Consider the following 23863-nt stretch of genomic DNA (forward strand, 5'->3'; position numbering starts at 1 on the left):
AAAGATTTACCTGGAATAAGAGACTCCATCTAGCTAATTTACTCATGGGGATTGGAGACTGGCCACAGGTTTTATGCCACAGACACTTCTGTGGGTAAGTTTGGACGCCCTCCACATGTGGCATTCATCATAGTGAGCGATCAAAAATACGGCAGCCTGCACATTGTCACTGTCAAATATGCTGCCACATATTCAACACGTTAACCCCAGTGCTGTGGGCAGAAACTCTGTGAGGATGTGGTGTGAGGGCAAAGGATGAGGCAGGCTGGGAAGCGTGGTGGCCACTGCCCATGCAAGCATGGCATTGCTTCATTGAGCACAAAACTTTCTTATTCTGATAACCCCTGTGGCATAGTTCCACTGTGGCCACTCAATCCAGGCCTCTTTTACTCTGTGAGTGAAAGCTTCCGGCACAGAACCTGGGGATGTATACCAACAGCAAACACCCAGGGTGGCTTTTGATGCAAGAATTAAGCCTAACCTCGAAGGCCTGTCTGGAATGGAATGTTGGTAGTGACTGACATCACACGGTCATCAGAAAGACCTATCTAGATGCAGGGCCAGGGGTGCATTCCACCAGAAGGGCTGTCATTCTTCCGACCTCTACCTCGGTCTCTCATCTTGTCGTACCAGCCCAATGGGCAGTGCGGTGTGTTACTGTACCAAGAAGAGCTTTGTGTAGACATCAGGATGGAGGCAGTTGGGATGATGAACCACTGCACAGAGAGGTGGTCCATCACTGTCTGCAATCCTTTGCCTTTGGGCTCCGTTTCTCTGCACCCTGAGCCTGTGACAGGACTCAGGATGCTCTCAAATGCTCTCAGGTCCCTTCTGTGCTACATTTCCTATAGTTAAGCGTTTTACTCTTATGTTCAGACTGCGCCAGTCGTACCAGGATCAGCTCAAGTGCTCCTTCTGTGAGGCCTTTCTCGCTTTCTCCCGAAGCAGAAAGTATCTCATTATTTCAAGAACTCCCAAGACATTTAGTCTCCTTTCTGAAGATCTCGTGGGACTCACTACCGTCAGCCCAGTAGCAGTTATCTGTGGACATTTCTCATGCTTCCTGTTATAGGGAAACTCTCTCAAGAGCAGGATTTGTGTCTAATTTGTCTTCCTATCCCCAAGGTGCCTACCAGTGTCTTTCATCATCGAGCTCCCAGCAGACAATTTTAGAATATTATAAAATGCTCACCAGTGGATATACTTAGAGATACGTCCCATGGGTAGGCACAACACTTATTTGCGTATGATGCTAACGTGTAAAATGATGTAAATGCATTATTGAATATTTTCTAAATATTATTTTATTAAGTAAACACAAAGTTTGTTATTCCAAGTTGTTGATACAAAGAACTAAAGCATTCATTTTTAATGTACATTCTTTCTCTAACCAGTTATGACACTAATAGGGTCCCAATTTCTAGTTATGAAACTTGAAAGTTTGACACAAGAATTCATGTTGTTATAACTTTTAGGGCAAACTGCACAAAAGACTAAATTGTCATCTTGTCTAAATCATAAGAAGGTACTGTTCATTTGAATGAAATGTGGTTAAAATTTGGCTACAGGTAGCAATTGAGAAATGTAAAATCCTTAAATTATATCAGTTTTATCTAAATAAAGTCAGGCAAACCATCAACAACCAATTTTATTCTATTTTTCATTTTTAATTGATTTTATTGAGCTATACATTTTTCTCTGCTCCCCTTCCTTCTTCTCCCCTCCCCTTCAACCCTCTCGCATGGTCCCCATACTCCCAATTTACTTAGGAGATCTTGTCTTTTTCTACTTCCCATGTAGATTAAATTCACATATATCCCTCTTAGGGTCCTTGTTGTTGTCTAAGTTCTCTAGGATTGTGAATTATAGTTTGGTTTTCATCGCTTTCTGTCTAAAAACCACTTATGAGTGAGTTCATGCTATATTTGTCTTTGTGGGTCTGGGTTACTTCACTCAATATGATGCTTTCTAGATCCATGGATTTGCCTGCAAATTTCAAGATGTTATTTTTTTTTCTACTGTGTAGCGCTCCATTATATAAATGTACCACATTTTCCTTGTACACTCTTTGGTCAAGGGACATTTAAGTTGTTTCCGGGTCCTGGCTATGACAAACAATGCTGCTATGAACATAGTTGAGCACATGAAAAACCAATTTTAAATGCAAAATTCTGACAAAAGACATTAAAACCAGCCCCCATTCTGGGCCACAATTCCTATTATTTTGTTTAATAGTTAACCAAAAAATATTTGTGTTTTTATCCAAACAGCCAACAACTGTATTGTGGATTTTTTTTTTTTTTTGGATCTCTACTGTCACACTGCTGGTACAATGATGTTTAAAATGGCAAATAAACATTAACAGCCCTATCCAGTATAAAAGCCTGAGAATATCCTGTTTATGCAGATAACTAAAAACATGATTATAGTTCTCAAAGAGATAAAACTAAGAGGCCTGAAATTTTAGAGCAGTGGGTCCATTTTCATGGAAAAGAATATTTGACCTGGACCTTACGTGAGATGCTCCACGGTGAGCTGCGGGATGTTGGGTCTATCATGTCAGTATGAAGAGAAGGGAGAGCTTAGAGTAAAAGCTACAGAAAGATGAGAAAGGAGCGAGGAGTTAGAAAGTACCAATTCTTGTGGCCATTTGGAAGAAAAATAAAAACCTTGATAAGAATAATCCCCATTAACTTCAAGAAGCTCATTACAAATAATTATGGAGGGAGTAGAGCTATTGATAGCAGGGTGTAAAAGAAATTAAAAGGCATATTTCAAAGACTCACGGTAGAGGGCACCATGATGTTATAGCCAGGAGGTATTCTGTAGCTAGAATTGAGTCTCAGAATGAGAAGGTAAAGGATACAGAAAAGGATGTAGGCATGGTCTGTGGTGGGCCTCGTGAGGAGCGCTTAGGAGCATTGGGGAGGATTCCCCTCTGGAAGGGCTCTGGAATGGAGCATTTCCCCTCTGGAAAAGCTCTGGAATTGAGCATCTCCCCTCTGGAAAAGCTCTGGAATGGAGCATCTCCCCTCTGGAAGGGCTCTGGAATGGAGCATTACCCCTGGAAGGGCTGTGGAATGGAGCATCTCCCCTCTGAAAGGGCTCTGGAATGGAGCATTTCCCTCTGGAAGGGCTGTGGAATGGAGCATTTCCCTCTGGAAGGGCTCTGGAATGGAGCATTTCCCTCTGGAAAAGCTCTGGAATGCAGCATCTCCCCTCTGGAAGGGCTCTGGAATGCAGACCTGTCCTCCCAGGGATCTGCCAGGAGTGGAGAGCAGATGGCAATACTAAGATAAAGGAAGAAGAAAATGGATGGCATTGACCTCATGCGAGTCAGAAACAGTACTGAGAGCTTGGAGCAGAGCAACATTTAGACGTGTTTTGAATAAACAGACAAGTAGGTGAATAGCTGGAGACAGGTGACATTCTTTTTTGCCTTCAGCATTACTCCTGGGCTTCCTAGAAATCTTGTATAAAGTAGAAGGAAGACTTCTGTGTAGCAGGTAACATTTAGTAGTCTATTTAAAGCAGATAAGAAGAGAAGAAAAGCAGACAGATCCCCTGGAGTTGAAGTCACAGGCAGTTGAGAAGCGCCTGGCACGGCTGAGAGCTGTTCTCTGGTCCTCCACAACAACAGGACGCTCTCTTAACCCCAGACTTTTAGAAAGGACAATTCATGTGTTTCATTTGGTGTCGTTTTAAATGAACTACCTTTTGCGTATCCAGAATTCCTGAATGTGATTAGAACCCATGGTGCTTTCAGTTCCTTCTGCGGTCTCACGTGAGGAAATGCGATGGGGTCGGCTGACCGCTCTCCCATCCGTGACATTTGAGTGACGCTGTTGACTAGAGATGTAAGGGACAGGCGAGGGGAGGCAGACACGGCACCCCCAGTGCTAAAACGAGTGCAGCCTGCTGCCTTACAGAAGCTGCTTCCTGTAGGCACTGCATGGGCAAATATCGAATTACAATGATGGATTAGGATTGAGTCTAATGAATTTTGTGTAAATCTGCTTTGGCTGATGATCAGTGGAAGACCCTGTACCATGAGCTTTGGTTGAGAACATGGATGGGGTAAAACTCCTGACTAAACATTCTTGCCTTTAGCTGACTTTTCTTTCCACAAATCACAATATTTGCAGGGCCTGGTGAATGATCTGACACCATTGTAACCTCTGATGAACAAGGTGACTGACATTTTATGATGCAGTTTGATGTGTCCCGTGCAAACTATTGTTACTGATAAACCACAATATAAAATGAAGGCACGTGGCTAATTATGACTAAATTTTCTCATCAATTATGTGTTGGGGGAAGGGTTGTTCTTCCCAGCTGCCTGGCTAGCTTACACACTTGAAATAATCTCACAGAAACCATATTATTTCAATCACTGCTTGGCCCATTAGCTCTAGCTTCTTATTGGCTTACTCCTACATCTTAATTTAATTTATGAAATTAGCATGGTTAAAGACATAGAGCTAGCAATAAGCCATGAGTTGGGAGTGGCTCAGGGATTGATAGTGGCCACTTAGCATGTGCAGGGGCTCGATACTTGGCACAGCAAATTGTCTCTATCATTGTAAATAAACAGGACAAACATTATTCACCTAAAATGACTTGAGCTGTACTGCGATATTTTTTTTATGTTTTAATAAATAAAGCTTGCCTGAAGACCAGAAGGTAAAACTCAGCCTAAAGGACAGGTAGTGGTGTCACACACCTTTAATCCCAGCACTAGGGAGTCACACGCCTTTAATCCCAGCACTAAGGGGAATAAAAGACAGAAGGAGACAGAGGCTCAGAACTCAGTCTGCAGTGTCCCAGCCTTGGTAGAGGGAAGACTTCTCTGGTGGCTTGGCTAATTTGCTTTTTTCATCTTCAGCTTGAACCCCAATATCTGTCTCTGGGATTTTGTTATTTGTGCTACAGAGGGGAAACACACAGAGACTGTGTAAAACAGAATAGGTAATATTTATTCAGCGTCTCTATTCCTCTCCAACCTGCTACATTTTGACCTGCTTTCTCCATGTCTTAAAGACATGGTATGGTGTATTTGGGGGTTGTGATCTTTCTCATAAACACCTGCTGGTGATTTCTGGAAAAAACAGGTAGAAAGGAAGAGCTAGGAGCTGGTTGATGGTGTGTGGGCAGAGACCAGAGTAGAAGTTGGGGACACGAAGAAGGGAAAAAGCCTGAAATAGGACTCATTGTTATGTCGTTCAAGCACTGGCTTTAGAAGCCGGTGTTTCGAGGCTAAGTGACTTTAAGTGGCCATGCTCCCAGGCAGTTCTAATGAGAGTCCTGACAACCAGGATCCAAATTTAGACACCCATAATGGCTTTTCCTGGTTTGCAGATATCTTAAAACAGCGACCGTTGATGGAGTGACAGGATAGGAAACTTTGCTTCTTGCTGGTTGAGTTTTTAGAGGAAATAGCTTGAAGAAAAGAGCATGGCAGACTTTCTTTCCTCAGAAGGAAATGGAGGCGAGGCTAAAAATAATAACCTCTGACCTGGCTCTGAGAGTGGCATTGTGCTTGCTAAGTCAAATCCTAGTAGCTTAATAATTCACCGTATTTCAGATAAAGAAGGTAATATGCAAATAGAGTTCTCAGACTAATTCTTGGATATGGAGGAAAAATGACTTTGTAATTTCAAAGTAGGAAATTGAATGTTTTCTGGAAGATACCCAGCATACACTATTCCTAAATGACAGTTGAAATTGACAATTATGTTAAATTACCAGAAAACTCAAGTAATTTCCAAGACTCAGTGAAAAACTAGAATGTGAATACAACATTTCGTATCTTGCATAACTCCCAAATAAGGGGAGGAAGATCATTTTGTTAATTTGGAGATGTTTCTTGGAAGATTTTCATTTGCATTTTTCTACTTCTTTATTGATTTTGATTAAAACACGCTTGTTGGGTCAACAAATCAGACATCCATACATGTAGTAAGAAAAAAAAGAATTGAGTTAAAACTTTTATATTATGTAAATTTAAAATATGTTTTTCAAATTATAGATGATTGTTCATCTAAAACAAATGTGTGATGTTTGGTTTCCTTAATCATTGATTTGTTTACATTTTGTGGTTTAGATGGCTCACTAACAAAGATGAGATGGGAACATCAAAGGCTTTTGATAATCGCCAAATGTCAGGCATAAACATATCTGTATTGAACTAAGCCTGTAGAAATGATTTCTTAAAAACCCTAACACTAGACCCGGAACTCAGATATGTGAGCCCCAGCCAAGCTTCTTTTTCTTTTTGCTTTTCTTTGTCTCTGAATGTATGAAACACAGGTGGATGTTTTCGGCTCTCTGTGTGGTCTGTTGATTGGAACATGTCCTAAGGGAAGGTAAGGGGAGAGTTTAGCAGTTCTTTTGGACAAGTTTCCCATTTGTGCGGAATATATGGTGTCTGGCAGCTGGAGACCCATTGACCCTCAAACTTCACTTCTTCCTTGATGCCCCACCAGCTCCCAAGTGTAGACTGGACTTATCTGTTCAGTCCGAACAAATAAATAAAACGAGGTAAAAGAGATGTAGGTCAACTGTGTGGCTTTTGCTTTGGGTTCCCTTTCTCGGAACTTTTCTGCTAGTGTGTCATCTGTAATACACGGAAAGGGGCGGGTGGGGGTCAGGGCCCACTGACACTTTCTGCTCACAAGCTCTTGGGACACTAGCAACCCCCCAGAAACAAAGTTCAGACAAGTTCCTGTTGTTCCAGTAAGAACTTGAGATACTGCAGAGCTGGCCAACATTTCCTGCCGTCTCATGGAATAGACAGTTGAATTCAGCATGTCATACGGTTTTTTAGCATTTGCGTATTTATTTCTTTATTGTAACTATGGCTATATGTATATATGGTATGTATATGCTGTGTGTGCATAGGGAGGACAGAGGACAATCTATAAGTTAGATCTGTCCTTCTACCATGTGAGTCCCAGAGATGGTGCATAGATCATCAAACCTGGAAGTAGGTGCTTTTACTCACTACGTCATCTTGCTAGTACTTGTGAAATATTTAAAACCAACAAATTACTGACTGCTTGCCTAACACTTGAACCAAATCTGTATTTCACATGGAAGCAGTTGATGTGAGATACGTTGATCTGGAGGCAGTTCAATCTCTCATAGAAACTGTAATGGGTGGGGGGGGGCATTGCTGTTTCAAGCTGGGTACTGCCCAATGAGTTGAAGGGAGACAAATAACTAATCCTTCGTAATAATTAGGTGAGGGGCCAAATGATCCTCACGCCCCAGTCAGCTTACTGACAGAGGTTTTAATTGGTCCCTTGTGTGAAGCACCAATAATGGACATTTATATTCCCCTTTCTTCTGGAATAGAACACAGTTTATTGCTTTGATGGTCAGGGTACTGTGGAATTTGCATTATTTTTCAAAAGATAGTGTGCTTGTTATACTCTCTAGATTATTTTAAGGCAATAAAACTTCAACAGCGTGAACCATTCTGGAACAAGCGCAGCTACTGTGGAAATGCTAGGCAATGTTATTTGCTCAGTCACTGTGCTAGGATCATCACAGTGACCCATGGGTGGCAAAGGCTTAGCACATGACAGTGTCTCTGAATCCATCTTTCCCTCCATTTGGATCCTATGACTCACTAAATACTATCCTGCTAGTCTTGTGGACGTTCTCAGAATCTTTCTGTCTTTTCTTAGTCACTTCCTGTTCTGGCAGGCAAGGTCCTCTCGGGTCTGCGGATTCCTACAGCCTATGGCCGATCTGCTACCACGCCCGCTTATACAACAGGGTTCCCAGTTGACGCCAGGGTCCAGCTTACAACCACTCTGGAAGCAGTGAACAAGAGAGAAGAAATATAGACAACAGAGGAATGGTGGATGTCTATTGCCACGTTGTCAGTCCTGGAAACATACGTGAAAGCAGAATTACACAGATGGATCAGGCTATATTTAGGGATATATGTTCTACATATACATTTATACATGCAGCAACAACTGGTGAAAAAGAGGACATGAATTTTAAGGCGATCAGAAAGGATTATATGACAAAGTTTGGAGAGAGGGAAGGGAACGATACATGTAATATAATTTCAAGGATAAAAACCATGTTACATTGTCAGAAGGATCAGTAGAGGGCAAGCAGCTATTCCTGACCAATCTTTTGTTTATCTTCCTTGCATTTCCATCATGTCTTATTCCATAGTAATGTATTGGTGCCCACTGAGGCATACATTGCTCTAAAATGTTCTGCAAGTTTTGTTTAAGAATGAGGTCCTACTGTTAGGCATGTGTGAAAACTGAGACTTTCTCCTGCCTGTGGACAGCCATTGTGTGTGGCAATGGAGCACAGACGTGGACACTTATCTAAGAACTCAAGTCTCCTAGAACCAAATTGCAATGTTGTTTGAAATTTAAGAGAAAGAAATTCAAATAAGACCCCAGACCTCTGCAGTGCCTGCTCTTTCTCTTCTGGGGAGCCGCTGAGGTGGAAACGTGTACGTATTTGGTGTCATGGAAGCCATGAAAAGCCCATTTCTCTCTCAGTCCCTCCAGAGAGTATTCTCCAAGTGTTTCCCCACCTCTGCGATGCTGGAGGGCAGCCGCTGCCATCCTTGATCCTGCAGGGAAACAGCAGGAGGACCCAGTTCTACTCCGAGGGGCCCAGTTCAAAGGTGGTTGGTTATTTCCGTAGGATGTTCTCTTCTCGCCATTTTTCTCTATTCATGACTTTGATTCCTTTTCCTGGTGTCATTTTTCTTTCAAATGGGCTCAGTCATTTTGCACCCCAAAAGAGAGTAAAACGCCTTAGGTGTCCCAACTCAGTATTTTCAGTGATGGTTTTTAACCCTTTTTACATCTATCTTCATGACATCAATGTCAGATTTTTTTCTGGTAGGAGTCAGGGTTTGTGTGGTGAGGAAATAAATGCTCTGTCTGCAGGCAGATGTATGTGCCATCGAGTGCGTGAGAAGACAGAAAGGCCAATACTGTTCAGCCCGGTTATCATCTGTGTGTGATTTTCTGACGTTGCTTTATTCGTCATGTGGTAGGAATTCTACCACAGCTCTAATAGCGTCGTGTGTAAGCCTATGTGTAAACAAACAAAAGTAGACCTCAGGACTGTGGGGAATAACACTGTGCCTTTGTTAGTTGCTTTTCTTACCATCTCCAGTGCCCTGGTGTTAGCTGGGCCGATCATTACACCTGTTAGTCTTCAAGCAATCAGGACCCAGTCAATGGGGTTGTAATCGATACAGGAAAGGAGGACTTGCTTCACAAAATGAAGTAGAACCAGTCAGCACAGACATGAAGGGGCATCTTTGCTGTGCCTGATAGGCCACTTCCCCTGTACAATGGCTAACCCTGTCAGTCTTCAAGACAGGCAATCAAAGATGAGGAAGTAGTCATGGCAATTACTTTCTGTGAAGTAGCTGGGGGAAAGGCAACGCTAAGGAAGCGTCCTCCTTCCTAGCCGAATGTTTCACTTCTTGTCTGCACTGAGGCAAAACCCAATTGTGTGACACCTGTGCTCTGCTGGTCACTACTAGTCATGCTTAAAGTCCTCATCCTGGAACCAGTCTTATTGTAGATTTAAAAAGAAAACATGTGCTTTATGGAAGGAAAGTCATGCTGCTGCAGAGATTGGTTTTGTATACATACGAGTGCTGATAAATTCATTAATATTTTGTGAAAGAAAGGGGTTAGACCACAATGTGGAAAATGAATGGTTTAATTTTTAAAGTTAAACCTATTCTTTGTCAGTTCCGTGCACCAGTCATGCTGAGAGAGCTCTCTTCTACTCCCTCCAGGCTTCCTACTTTAGCAAACACCCTCCTCCCCATGAGTGCTTTTGTATCTTTTTGTTTTGTTTTTGGACCAGCCGAGTTTAACAAGTAAGTCTGTTCAATCACGAACTTAGAATTGTGCATTGGAGCCTGGTAGACTCACCACTGAGCACAGATCTAAAGGCAACGACTGCCCTTAGACTCCATCAGTATTCAGTAATTCACAGGAAGAGGTGTAGCCCTGTGAGCCCCTGCCTAACCCATGACTGACTGTGGAAAAGCGGCAGTCCCTTGCAGATGCAGATGCAGATGCAGATGCAGATGCAGATGCAGATGCAGATGCAGATGCAGATGCAGATGCAGATGCAGGCTGTGCTACCATGGCTGCAATGGCTCTGTCATGCCCAGCAGACAGCATCCACAGCTCTTTGCACCATCCCTTCTACCGAGACTCCCTGAGCCATGGAGGGATTGTCAGAAAAATGTCCTATTTAGGGCTGAAGACTCCATCGCCACATTTCCTTGGCACCTTGGAGAGCTGTGGAATTCTACATCCACCCATTCACTGCTGTTCACAGCAGCGAGCAGTATCTCTAACCACTGTGTAGAGATGTGCCTAGAAGCTCACCTCAAAAAAGGCAAGAGAAATACTATGCTACATTAATCATAATTCAGTTCTACATAAAGTGGGTTATGTTTCTCAATGATGAATGAATAAAAGCTACAGAAGAAATTTATTGTGTAGACAGTGATGTTAGAAAATCATAAATTAAAATGTTAATATTTTTACTGCCTGCCCTCTTGAAATGCCCTCACATCACAGTTTATGGAGGCTGGAGAGTGAGGGGTTGGAGTGTAAGAAACTACTCTGGTTGTTTCTTTCAAGGCCAGTGATGTGATCATAAGGACTCTACTCTCCTGAGCTGAGGCAACCGTAATCAGCATCCCCCCCGACCCCTCCAGCTCCATCATATTGGATATTAAGACTCCAGGACACACATTTGTTTTAGGCGCACAAACATTCATTCCATAACACTGTCTAAAATGTATTATCATGTAAAAGAATTGTTACGGGCCATAATAAGGGAGCTATAAAACTCTGTTGCTGCCTTTGTTGCATGGTTAGAAGGATTGCGGGTACAATTTCTATTGCTTTCTTTTCTCCACATCAGCCACAGGGGGAGCCCAGCAACCCTCAAAGCCAGGTTTTCATGTCTGATCATTACTTGCCAGTCTGTCCATTAACACACTATGGGGCCTGGGCCCCAGCAGCTCCATGTTTTGAGACCTGCACTTGTGGTATCTTTGGTTTACTTTCTATCCAGATGCAGCATCATACGCTAATGCCAAGGCAGCTTTTTTACACTTCATAGTGTCTAGTACATAGTGTTTCTCCCATCCATCTTCTGCCCTTGAAATATGTGTCACCAAAGAGTCTAGGAAACTGGCTATTCAATCACCAGGAACAAAAGAACAGCATGTCCTGAGCACTTGTCACAGACTCTTGGTACAGTTTCTGATAATCCTTGGTCATTATTTTCCAAGAAGTTGAATTTGAGAATAAAGTTCATAAGGGACTATAACAAAGACAGGCGTGGCAAATACTCTGAGTCTTCCTTAGAAACAAGATATTTGATATAGAAAATTAGAATTTTGCATTTAGTATGAAGGTTTGGAGAAGGAAAATATATTTTTATATATTACAGATTCCCAGCTGCAGCCTGCATAATAAAAGACTGACTAGCAAGGGAACAACATACTAATTCTTCAATGTAAATTTTGGGTAACACATGAATTTTTACAAGGAAAGGGAGATCCTCAGAAAAAATAAACTCGAGTATTTTAGTACTAGGTTTGATGATGGCTGGTAACTCCTGAATACATAGATTAGGAAGAGTACAGCATCTGATGCTGACGGACATGGATGTGAGCGGTTGGGTACGAAACACGCCCACAGGCTGTGTGTTGAACCCTTGATTGATAGCTGGTGAAGCTGCATTGGTGATGCCATGAGCCTTTCAGGGGATGGAGTCCCAGCGGCAGAGGTGGGACACTGGGTATGGACTCTCCTTATATGGTATAGCCTAGAATTGGTTTCTCTCTCTCTCTCTCTCTCTCTCTCTCTCTCTCTCTCTCTCTCTCTCTCTCAACTCTCTCTCTCTCTCTCCTCTCTCTCTCTCTCTAGCCTGCCACCATGTGACTAGACATATCAGGCTCCCATTGGCACAGACTAGGCCTCTCTGCTATGGTGGACTAAAATTCCCTCCAACTGTGAGTCAAAATAAATCCTTTCCTCCTCCCTAAGTCACTTCTGTCAGGCATTTTGTCACAGCTGTGGAAGAAAGAATTAATAATTGTGGAACCCCCAGCAAGCCTGATGTCTATTTCTTGTCATCTCAGTGACTTTGACCACTTTTCCCCAAGCACAGTGAAGGTAACTTCTTACATAAGAGTCTTGTGATGTGTTCCACAGTACACTCAGATCATCTGAAATCCCCTGAGTTGCTTCAGGGGACAATATTCAGGAAGATGGAAAACACCTCTATTATTATCACAGTGCTGTGTCATGGGGTGGCATGTTCTGATATGATATTAGCATATTTTCTTTCTTTATGAGTAGATATATATGCCCTTTTGTTTGTATATTGTAGATTATAATGTTTGGTATATAAGCATTAATCCTATTTCCACATACAGCTTATACCACTTGGCTGTGCTATGTAGCAGGGTTAATCCCCATATCTGATGTGATGGTTGTCTTGGTTTCTGGCTCCCTACAGACAGAGGTAGAAGCATTTCAAAGCTAACCAAGATAAGGTATTTGTTTCCTTGCCTGAAGGTTTTCTTTAACAGTGTGGGTTGTTTGACGGTCTATGAAGTACTGCATGGTAGAAAATATACGTTGATGCTGACCTACAATTTCTTGAAAACAACTAAAAATCATGGTTTACAAACTACAAAACTCCTAAGTCAATTAATTTCACTGCCTTTGCAAAATGTGTAGGATTTTATTAAGAATCACCAAATGTAACTAAAATCTTAGCGATGGTGACACAGAGGTGGAGAGATGGTTTAGTGGTTAAGAACACTTTCTCTTCTTTCAGAGGACCCAAGTTCAATTCTCAACACCCTTATGGTGCTCAAAGTATCTGTAATTCCATTTCCAGGGTTCTGATATCTTCTGTGAACATTTCACACAATGTGCACATAACTATATACAGACAAAACTCATGCTCATAAAACAAGATAGACTTTTATAATGATAATATTCTCTTTTGTAGAAATGTTCAAATTCAGCCTAATTTTCAGTAATTATGCTATTTTATATGTGCATTTGTATCTATATTATGCATATATGAATATGTGTATATCATCATAATTTGATCATAAAAATGTCTGCAAACTTACACTTAAGTGCTGGCCTTGTCACATGAATGTACTGATATGTGATGTATAGAGAGTCACAGTTTTGTGTGAGTTCATATTTAAGAAGTTCATTTGCAATGTGTAACTGCCATGAATTTTCTGTGTAATGTTAGATACAATATATCTATGCTGTGGTTCATAAGATACAGTATATCTGGGCTATGGTTCACGAGATACAATGTATCTGTGCGGTTAACGAGATACAATGTATCTGTGCGGAAAAAGAGATACAATGTATCTGTGCTGAGGCTCACGAGATACAATGTTTCTGTGTGGTTAACAGAAACAATGTATCTGCACTGTGGGTCATGAGATACAATGTATCTGTGCTGCGGTCCATGAGAGACACAATGTATCTGTGCTGTGGTTCATGAGATGAGAAGACAGTGGTCCAGTTTCAGAAGGGAGAGGAATGAGCCTTGAGACCATAGATTGCTGAGAAATGTGGCTCACCACTAAAATTATGCATGTGCTTCTAACTGGTAGCTAACAAATGGCTCCAACTTATGTACCCAAACTGACGACTGTTTGCTCAGAGTTCTGTAGGCCATGGCCAGCTGCTGGCTAGCTTCTCAACTCAGGTCTCTCAACATCTCACATATTATTGTGGGATGTGTTCGAATAGCAGATTAAGCCACATTCTAAGCTCTCCCAGGTTGTTGAATAAATCCAGTACTCTGCGACTCTTACTGAGTCAGCACAAATGCCCTCAGTGCCTCTGTTCTCTGAGTCCTCCTGACTTCTGTTATCACTTGGTCAAATCTCCAGGCTTACAATGAACTTTAGAGATACATTGGGTTAGGTCTAAAATACTCCCTGATATCACTATTAGGTGATGAACACCCTCAATGATAGCTTCCCAATCCCCCTTTGTAGCAGTTTCATAGAATCTTGGTAATCACATCAAGGGCAAAGCCCTCAGGAATGTCTTAGAACTCTGCAGACCATCAGCTACCAAAAGAGGGATGCCATCAAGACATCATACATATGAAAACAGGATTACTGGTGGTTCTTGATGTTGGGAGTAGTAACTTGCAATGAGCACGTCTAATTTTCTTTAAACTTGAAAATATAAAGGCTGCCAACAGTATTATTTTCTGTGTTTTCCCCTTGAATAAAACAGAAAATCCATTCCATCAAAATTGTTCGATGGTGTGTTCATGTCCACGCTGGAATGTAACATTCTATACTTGAAATCATAACCAATATTTGAAGTGGACTGTAATACTCTATACTTGAAATCATACCCAATATTTGAAGAACCATGGGTTTAATCTATTCATATTCACTCTTTGATGTTTAACATTTGAACAGCTTAGGCATATCTAAGTCTGGAGGACACAGGATACGATGATGAGAAGAATGAAAACAGAACATGTCTGTTTTTTCTTAGTGCAAGATAGAGTATTCTGATTGGTAGTTTATAGATAATAGAATGATGGAAAATAGATAGTAGAGAGATAGATGATAGATAGTTAGATAAATGGTTAAATAGTTAGATGGTAGATAATAAATAAGTAAGTAGAAAGTTGAGAGGTGATAGAAGAAATCTAACAGATGATAGGTAGATAGACAGATAAATAGATATAGTTAATCGATAGCTGGATAGAGGATAAATAGCAAATAGATGCACAGATGGTGGATAAATGCTAGACAGAGCACAGATGGACAGATAATGATAGTAAACAGGAGTATATATGGATGAATATAGACAGCAGATAGGTAGGTGCAGAAATAAAGAAGTGTTGGTAAATGGATAGTGTTATGTTGAGCAGTTTATTGCATATCTGACTTAGGATCTTTGTGAAATTTGTAAACTGAAACTCTAGGAGAAACTGGTTGTGAAAGGAGCAGGGTTACCATGTAGGAATGGCTATGACATGCTAGGAATAGAAAAAAAATAAAGAAAAAAAAACATTGTCAAAGGGCATAAGAGTGTCTATCAAAGATGGGGCAGGCAGAAATGTTGGGACATGTTTTCCTGGAGCCATGTCAATAGGCCCTTAAGATCAGAATAAGACATCAAAGCTTGTTTTCTGAGGCTAGTTTTTGAGGCCTAAATAAAGCTTGTGTCTTCGTGTATGTATATAGCAATAGCTTCTCTGTGTATGTATATAGCAATGGCTTCTCTCTATTTTAAAACTCATAACAAGATGGCTGATAGCTTCAGGTTGCCATGTATCAAAATTTATGCAATATTTCCAGGAAAGTATTAAAATTTATAGACTTTCTATTGGAGTCCCACTTAAAGTATTACCGTGGTACATGGTGCATGGATTGCCCCCAGGAATCACTGAAGTAAATTCAGCCTTGGAGACAAGGACCATGAATAATTCAACTAAAGAAATGGCCAAAGTTTGAGATGGAAAGATATTAAATTTTCAATGTTCTGGAAAAATTTGATTATTTCTGGAAGAGGAACTTTAGGTAGCTGGTCAGTCTTAAATAACTGTACATCATTCACAATTAAAAGTGACACCATGTGATACATATCACTACTCATATTACAAAGTAGAATTTCTACTAATGTTGCAAGAGCTTCCCACCTGTGTTGACTGACGTTCTAACATGAACCAACAGTTGCCTGCCCTGGCATCTCTGAGTGCATATGATGATGAAGACCCATGACTCCCTAACATGGACCAGCAGTTGCCTGCCCTGCCTCACTGAGTGGATGATGAAGATGAAGAGGCTCACTCGTCATCTTTCTGAACAAGACTCTCAGAACTCCGGAAGAGTTTCTGTGAAGAAATTCTCCTACGAAAATAATAAATTTAAACTTGGCATGCAATCTTCCTTTAAAATACCTTGAAAACACTGAAAATTTTCCAGTTAGTGCCATCATGGTGCCCATATTTTCTAAGGTATCTCTGTTTTGAGTAAATAACATTACCAGCCTTTAACCAATAAACAAAATTTTCCATCTGCCACCCAATCTATTTTGTTTGCTTCTAAACAGCTCTCCGATCTGTTTTCCTCCGCACACATTTCTCTCATTTCATCTAGTTCCCAAGGCCTCCCCTGCTGATTGCTCTGTCTTCTGAAGTAACCTCCTCCCACTCCCAAGTCGCTGATTTCTTTTCCAGTCTCGACTCGGAAGCCAGAGGGATAATAGAAACACACTCATCTTGCCATCTTACCCCTACCACCTTAAAATAAATTGCCAGTGGAGAAAAATAAAGCAAAGCATGTTACTTCTCCGGGCTGCCTCCTTGCTCTCTGAGACTCACTTGGAGACCTCTGTCTGGCTCATCCTTTAGTCTCCATCTCGCTGGACAGCTCAGCCTCTGGCTACCGAACACAGTGCATCTTCAGATTCCTCTACTCTCTGCCCCCTGTCTTCTAATCCACACAATTTGCATTCCGGTCCTCCTTTTAAAGATGACTTCTTTTAGAATATCCTAGGATTCACCCACCTTGATTAATACCCTTCCAGCTTTAATTGAATGTTTGGTTTAGGTAATTGTGGAAAGAGAGGAATGCAGCCACGAAGCCAAGAAATTCCCCACTTCCTTCACTCAGTTTCCTTCAATAGCAAAACCAGGGCATCAACAATAACATCATGTATCCACATGCTGGCTGAGCTTCACTCCCGTGTGTGTGTGTGTGTGTGTGTGTGTGTGTGTGTGTGTGTGTGTAGCTGCCTTCTGTGTTTATGCATGTGCAGTCCTGTATGCATGCCCCACAGACACAATGTGGTCTCCTCACAGGGATCCTCTTTTGCAGGCTTGCCCACATCGTCCCATTCCCTCCTGGTCTCCAGGCACCTGGTCATGTCTTCACGTCACCTTTCTGTGCTTCTTTTTATCATCATCACTCGGCTCCTATGTTCTCTGTCCGTTTGTGTGTGGTGGTCACAGTCCTGGTTAGACTCAAAATTCATTAGGTTTTGTTGACCAATCTGTGTCCAATTTCTATTCCATCACTATGCACCAAGATAATTCCATTTTTCAGGCTACTCTCATACTTCAAAGGCAAGGATGAATAAATCACATGTGGTGGGGAAAGCTTTATTCAGGAACCAATGCACTAAGCAAAACCTGAGTCCCAGCGCTGCATCTTCCATGTGTTATTCAGGCTGCAGACGGGCCTGGGCCTGCTGCATAGTGAGATCAATGGGAACATGAGCGAGCACGTGCAGAATCACCTGGCTTGCTCACTGCTAAAATGGTTGTGCTCTATGGCTGATAAAACGGTGGAGCTTCTTCTCAGGGGTCGAACTGATGCTGAAGCCCTTAGTGAAGATAACAGGAAATGTTCAGACTCAGCCTATACTCAGGGTCAAAGCCGCAGCATCACTGAGCAACGGAGGGCATTTCATGTGCAACCCTACTTAATGTGTTATCTTCTGATAGTGTCCAAAGTCCCATGTGATCATTCTATGACACTATGCACCCATGTTTGTAGTTTGAGTAGGTGCATACATGCACACACAAATAGATAATCACGTATATCTAAGTACCTAATTCTTCCCCAAGAAAAGCCACAAGCCAGAGGTTATAAAACGCACAGAGAAACAAACAAAAACGGGAATCAACCCTGGTGGCAGAAATTGCTCTGAAGGTGTGGACATCTCCTTCCCCACCAGAAGCCACCACCAGAAGCCACCACCAGAAGCCACCCACACTGTCCTCATCAGCCCCTACCCATCAGTGCCTCTGCTTATATCACCTGGTAAATCAGCCTCCTGCTTCACTTGGTCTAAATGACTGGTAAGCAGACTAGCCTGCCGGCCAAGTTCATCAATAGTAGCATCACAGGGCTAATTGGGGTCACATGCGTGTTCCCCATTGACTTGGCTCAGACAGGCCTGCAGAACCAGCAGAATGGCCAGCGAGTGTATGCCAGTGTGTCTGACTGAGCTACTTCGGCAGGTCCAGGGGAGCAGCAGCAAACCTGACCCTGCTCACCCCCGAGAAGGCCATCAAGCTGGCAGTTAATGGCTTCTTCAGACATCAGCTCTCTAAGGGTGGACAGAAGGTGACCCTGTCTGAGGAGATTGGCAGGCTGCAGGGCTGGCACCTGCCAGGTGATTATGACCACCCCCGTGGAGACGCTGAAGATCCAGTTGCAAGATGCAGGCTGCATTGCTGCTCAAAGGAAGATTCTGGCTGCCCAGGCTCAGCTCTCAGCCCAGGGAGGTGCCCAGTCCTCAGCAGACTCGAGGAACTTCAGTAGAGGTTCCATGGCCTCAGCCCATGGCCACCCAGCTGACCTATGACCTGCTGTAGAAATACAGCATTGCTGACCTCTGCAAAGGACTGGGGACCACTCTGCTCAGGGATGTCCCGTTCTCCAATGTCTACTTCCCCCTGATTGCCAACCTGAACCAGCTGGGCTGCCCATCTTTCTGTGTGTCCTTTCTGTCAGGCTGTGTGACTGGGAGGGCGGTCACCATGGCTGTCCACCCCTGTGATGTGAAGACTGGACTCTTCACTTGAGCTAGGCGTCAATGCGGACAAGCAGTCGGTGTTTCTAGACTAAACCGGGAAGATCTGGAGACATGAGGGCCCCCCAGCCTTCCTGAAGGGTGCACACTGTCGTGCACTGGGCATTGCCCCATGCATGTCATCGAGTCCCTGCTGTGGCTGCTGCAAGAATACCAGGCCTGAGCCCATGTCTACTTCTCCCCATCCTAAGGGCTAGGACCAGAACATGGCGAATAGTACAAGCCTGAGGAAATCTGGTCTCTCCCCGGTCCTCCCCATCACACAGGAAGGTGGGGAGAGGACGCACAGTCCAGATGGATGATGCACACAGAGGCCCCCACAGGGTCCTGAAGAGGAAAAAAAAATTGGACTCTAGGTCTTACATATGTAGAAAATGCTGAAATCTGTGCGTTCCTCAATCAAGTCCCGTCGAGACAGTCCTGTCCAATCTCTGTACCCCAGCCTAGTCCTACCTGGCCTGAACAGTCCTTGAGACAGAGCTGTTCTCTGTACTGGGGCCTGCAGGTCCACTGGCTCTGGTATCCAAGGTTCTCCTGGTCTACAACAGACACACACATAATTATTTACTGAATTGGCTCTGTCCATCTGTCCTGCCGTTCCTTCTGCCTCCAGCCAGCCTTGCAGCGGGACTGGAGTGTTCTACCCTCATGTGAAGCTAGGATTCCTAGGCTGGGTGTGCTACCACATTCAATCCTGATCCCAGGCACCCCACACATACTCTTCCTAGTCAGCTCTTGGGCCTCCATTCCGTGTGGGTCACAGAAAACTTGAGGTCTTTGTGTGCCTATGGTGGGGCAAGTTGTCCCCCCCAGCACACCCCAACAGTCACCTGACCAAGCTGCATGGGGATGGACCCTTAAGGTCAGTTGCCTTTCCCTATGGGGTCAGGCTTCCTGTGCTTGTGTGCGGTGTGTGCCTCAGGCTGTCTGCTGCCCCTTGAAATCATTTTAGTTCTCCAGCCTGGTAACTCTTCAGAGAGAGCCCTACTCCTGGAGAGTGCTTGTGGGGGAAGGGCAGGCATGATGGCAGAAGCACCACCCAGCTCTCTGGGCCTCTGTTCATATTTGGCACAACTCCATTCACCCTTCCAGCAGTGGATCCTCCCTTCTGAATCAAAGCAGCCCCCTCCCCTGTTCTGGCCATGTGGTTGTGTTTGGTGATTGAATAAGGGGCCGCTGCTGTGTCCCTCAAGCCCCATACCCTCCAAGAAGGCTCCTTCCCAGTGGCACTAACTGGGGCTCAAGCCTAAGCAGTCACCACTTCACTGTTGCCCCCAGGAGCCTCCTCTCTGGTCACGTCTGTACTTTCAAAGCTGCTGCTACTTAGGGCTGGAGAGAAGGCTCAGTGGTTAAGAGCATTGCCTGCTCTTCCAAAGGTCACGAGTTCAATTCCCTGCAACCACAGGGTGGCTCATAACCATCTGTAATAAGTTCTGGTGCCCTCTTCTGGCCTGCAGACATACATTCAGACAGAATATTGTATACATAATAAATATTTTTTTAAAAAAAAAAAAGCTGCTGCTACTTGCAGAATTGTATTTTTTTTCCCCTTTTGAAGAGTTTTACGAAGTTGTACCTCTTTGTGTCTTGTCATGGAAAAGATACATAAATTTTCTAAATAAAACAAAAACAAAAAACTGCTGCATTCCGGAAGAATGAACCCAGCAATGAAAACCAGACAGTTGTGCAGAGTAGAATATCATCTCAGCGAGACAAGCAGCTGTCTGCTTTCCAGGACACCTGTGAAGCACGTACAGTGAGCAGTCACATGCACTTTAAGACGGTGAAACTGTGATTTCTTCCGTGGTGGGAAGAGAAAGTAGCATGAGATAGTTTTTCACTTAACAGCACAGAACAAGCGTGAGGATTTTGTCCTTGTTGCTGCTGTTCTGTGGGAAGCGAGACCAAGGCCAACCCAGGGGCTGGTGTCTGCCCGCGGGCCATGTAGGAGAATTGTCTGCAGGAGAGGGAGGTTCCTACTGTCTGCAGGATATGCAAATGATCTGTCTGCTGCATCACCCATCAGCCGGCATCCCCTTGACTATAGGGGTCTCTTGGTCTGATTGGTGAGATTGGGAAGAGAGATTACATGCCAAATAAGGCTCCCCAGATACCTGGATGCAAATAAGGTCAGGTATAAAGGGTTGGGGTGTGGTCTGGTGTCTGGGAAGATGCCTTACGTAGTACATACAAAGCCCAGAGTTTAAACTCCAACCAGCACCACGTAGACTTGGTGTAGAGGTACACGCTTGTAGTCCTGGCACAGGGGAGATGAAAGCAAGAAGTCAGGAGTCCAAATCATACTTACCTTTTTTGGTACCTAGGGAGGCTTAGGCCAGTCTAGGCTACATGAAAATGCTGTCTTTAAAACAAAAGTATAGGAAAGAGTAATTTTTCATGAGACAATACCTCCATCATCTCTCCCCCAGAACATCAGAGCTCCCCTGCATCCAGCTGACCACAAGCACTAACTTCTTCAGGTATGTCTTAGAGATGGTGATTACATTTATGTCACTTGGATGGATGATAAAAGAAAAGTTGCGGGGTAATGAACTGCACCTGGCAAAAGTGGACCCCATGCTAACAGGGCAAAGAAATTACAATGGCTTCTGTAAATTCTTCATTTTAGGAAAATCCCATGGAGTGCCTTATGTTTCTTTTTTAGAATAACTTTTATATCTACACATAAATTTTTGTTTTTAAAATAAAGAGAATCAAGTGGTATACCTTGGCCAGAAGGAAAATTATCCGGAAAGCGATTATACAGACCAGTGAGCGAAAGAAAAGCAAAAGTGCACAGTGGGGAGGAGGGGGCATCAAGATTGTAAGAAATTCATGAACACATAATTTCATAATGACTTCTCTCGTGGGAGACTTTGAATATCACCATTGAACAAAGTGATTTAAAGACTTTTTCCCCTCAAATCTATTTAGTCTCTGGATTTGTCAAATGCGGTCTTTGCATTAATCGGATGAAAGCTTTCTCAGATTGCACAGTGCTCAACTAAATTCTTAGCCTGCCCACAGCATCTGCTGCCCCTAGGAGGTGGCTGTAGAAACCAGCAGAGCCGAAAGGCAGGATCTGAGTTCTTCCCACACCGTTCTTATCTAGGGAAAGCGACTGGAATGATTTTCATAGGGGAGAGATATAATAGGATGGATTCTATGGACCATTAACTAGTAAATGAACTATATCATCCAAAAAATATGCTCCATCCTCCACACTCAGTGTCTTCAATGAATCAGAAAAGGGAGTCCACACGCGTATGTGTGTGTGTGTGCATGCATGTGCACACACATGTGTGTTTATTATCAAGACAGTGAGTGTCAGGAGTGCATATATTTGTTCTAATTTTGTGGGATATTCACAACCTAAGTATTTGTAAATGGGTGTAGAGCTCATTTGAAGGTTCAGAAGAGTCCTCTTGGATCCCTAGTTACTCGGGTCTGTTATGGTCTGAAAGAAGTAAGACTCTGCTGACCACCCGGGAAGGTCTTGGGAAGTAAGACAGACCCTGCCCAAGCTCTCCTTGCAGCATTTGTAGCCTCTGCTGAACGTTCAAGGTCATTGTTCCTGATACCCACACCTTAGTGTTTGCATCTGCTTACCAGCTAATAAGTTCCTGACTCTCACAATTGAAGAAATGCTCACGTACTGGGCACCAACTGTGTGTGTTACAATTATGACACACAGTGTGATTGGCCCCTTTAACTTTCCTGTAACACTAAGGTCACCCATATAAATCCAAAAGATCTTGTCCAGCCCTGTAAAGGGGATCCTGAGTACTAGGTAATGACCTAGAGTTCCATGGTTTGTTCCTTTGCCATGGCAATATTGGACAAAATATGAGACTGGAACATTCCTACATTGAGATCATCTCAGTGCTACATTTCTATAAGTACTGCCTCATTTTCTGTGGTGTTTTGAATGACAACTTCATTCAATCACTTAATGTGAGTCCTAAGCATGTAAAGAAATAAAAATGTCAAGTTTATTAATAAGTATGGCTTGTTGGTAGGTCACATTTACTGAACTGAAACAAAAAATAGTGGTTAATGTTTTATTTGAGGATAGATTTGTAAAACGAAGAGCCAGACCTGGCTCTGTGAGTTTAAAATTAGTTAAATAGGCACTAATGTTGAAATCCTGGGAGAATTAATCTAAGTTCCAGAAGTTAATGATCTGTCCATCGACAAATGAGCCCAGAAGTGCTCTAGAAACCTCAATAGCTTAGCTGTATTCTCATGCTTCAATACTTAGTTAAAATGGAGACGGGAGGAATGATAAGTTCTTTTGACTATTAGGCTACGTTTTGACATTGACATATTGAAGTGGAAATATTTGAGCTGTGTTCTCTGATGTACTCATGTCAATGAACACGGAGAGGTGGGGCACCCTATGAGATCAGGTTAAGTCAGGGACTCCTGACTGGTCCTCTCCCTTTTCTGACATTTTCTTTGCTATCCTCTTCCTATATGTTAGCTTGATTAGGTCGCTGCTGATCTTCAGGTCCTATACACCATGATTCCTAGAGGAAAATGGAGAGAAGCCTTCTGCTTCAGGGTCACTAACAACGGTCTGACCATCTGGGTCAGAGCACCCATGAACTTCAGTAGAGAGGCGCCTTGTCCCAAAGTGCTCATGTCAGGAAGTAATCGAAAATGAAATAAGTGCTGACAGGATGGAGAGAAACAGGCAGACAAGTAACCAATATCTGCATCTTCTGGGGCTCCTGGGGACCCCTGTCATAACTGGATTCAAAGAAAATAGATTTCAGAATGTAGAAGAATAGACGGGAGTCAAAACGAGAGTATTCCATTTAATGCCCCCCTTGCCCTCTTTCTGATAACACAGATTGACTCATAAAGGACAAGTCAACTGTGTTCCTATTAATAAGATAGGGGTCACCTTTGTCTTTGTAGAATTTGGGACTGGGGTTCCATTGTTCAGAACACATTGTCTTATATGCCAGCCGCTGTCTTGAAGAAAGGTAATGATGATAGGCTTCTAGACACCTTTATAGTTCAACATTCTTTTCCTACTATACAGAGACCAGCAATGTATTACAATGGAGAAAGTCCCAGTGCGGGGCTGAATTGTGAACGCACCTGTGGGCACTCACCTTGATTATTTAGGTGGGAAACCTGCCCACTGTGAGCAGCACTATCCTCTGGCCTTTGGGTCCTAATCCAAAAGAGAGAGAGAGAGA

At 43.0% G+C, this 23863-nt stretch overlaps 1 protein-coding gene and 1 pseudogene across 2 annotated transcripts in view; both read left to right on the forward strand.

Annotated features, from left to right (window-relative positions):
• Positions 1-23863, forward strand: part of Nalf1 (NALCN channel auxiliary factor 1) — a 434221-nt gene that overhangs the window by 351464 nt on the left and 58894 nt on the right. The gene's annotated exons all lie outside the window — the stretch shown is intronic.
• Positions 17910-18850, forward strand: LOC126498459 (mitochondrial glutamate carrier 1-like; annotated as a pseudogene).

Source organism: Alexandromys fortis, unplaced genomic scaffold (genome assembly GCF_014885135.2).
Source record: "Alexandromys fortis isolate MF-2015 unplaced genomic scaffold, M_Fortis_MF-2015_v1.1 scaffold_3, whole genome shotgun sequence".
In the NCBI taxonomy this organism is placed as follows: domain Eukaryota; kingdom Metazoa; phylum Chordata; class Mammalia; order Rodentia; family Cricetidae; genus Alexandromys; species Alexandromys fortis.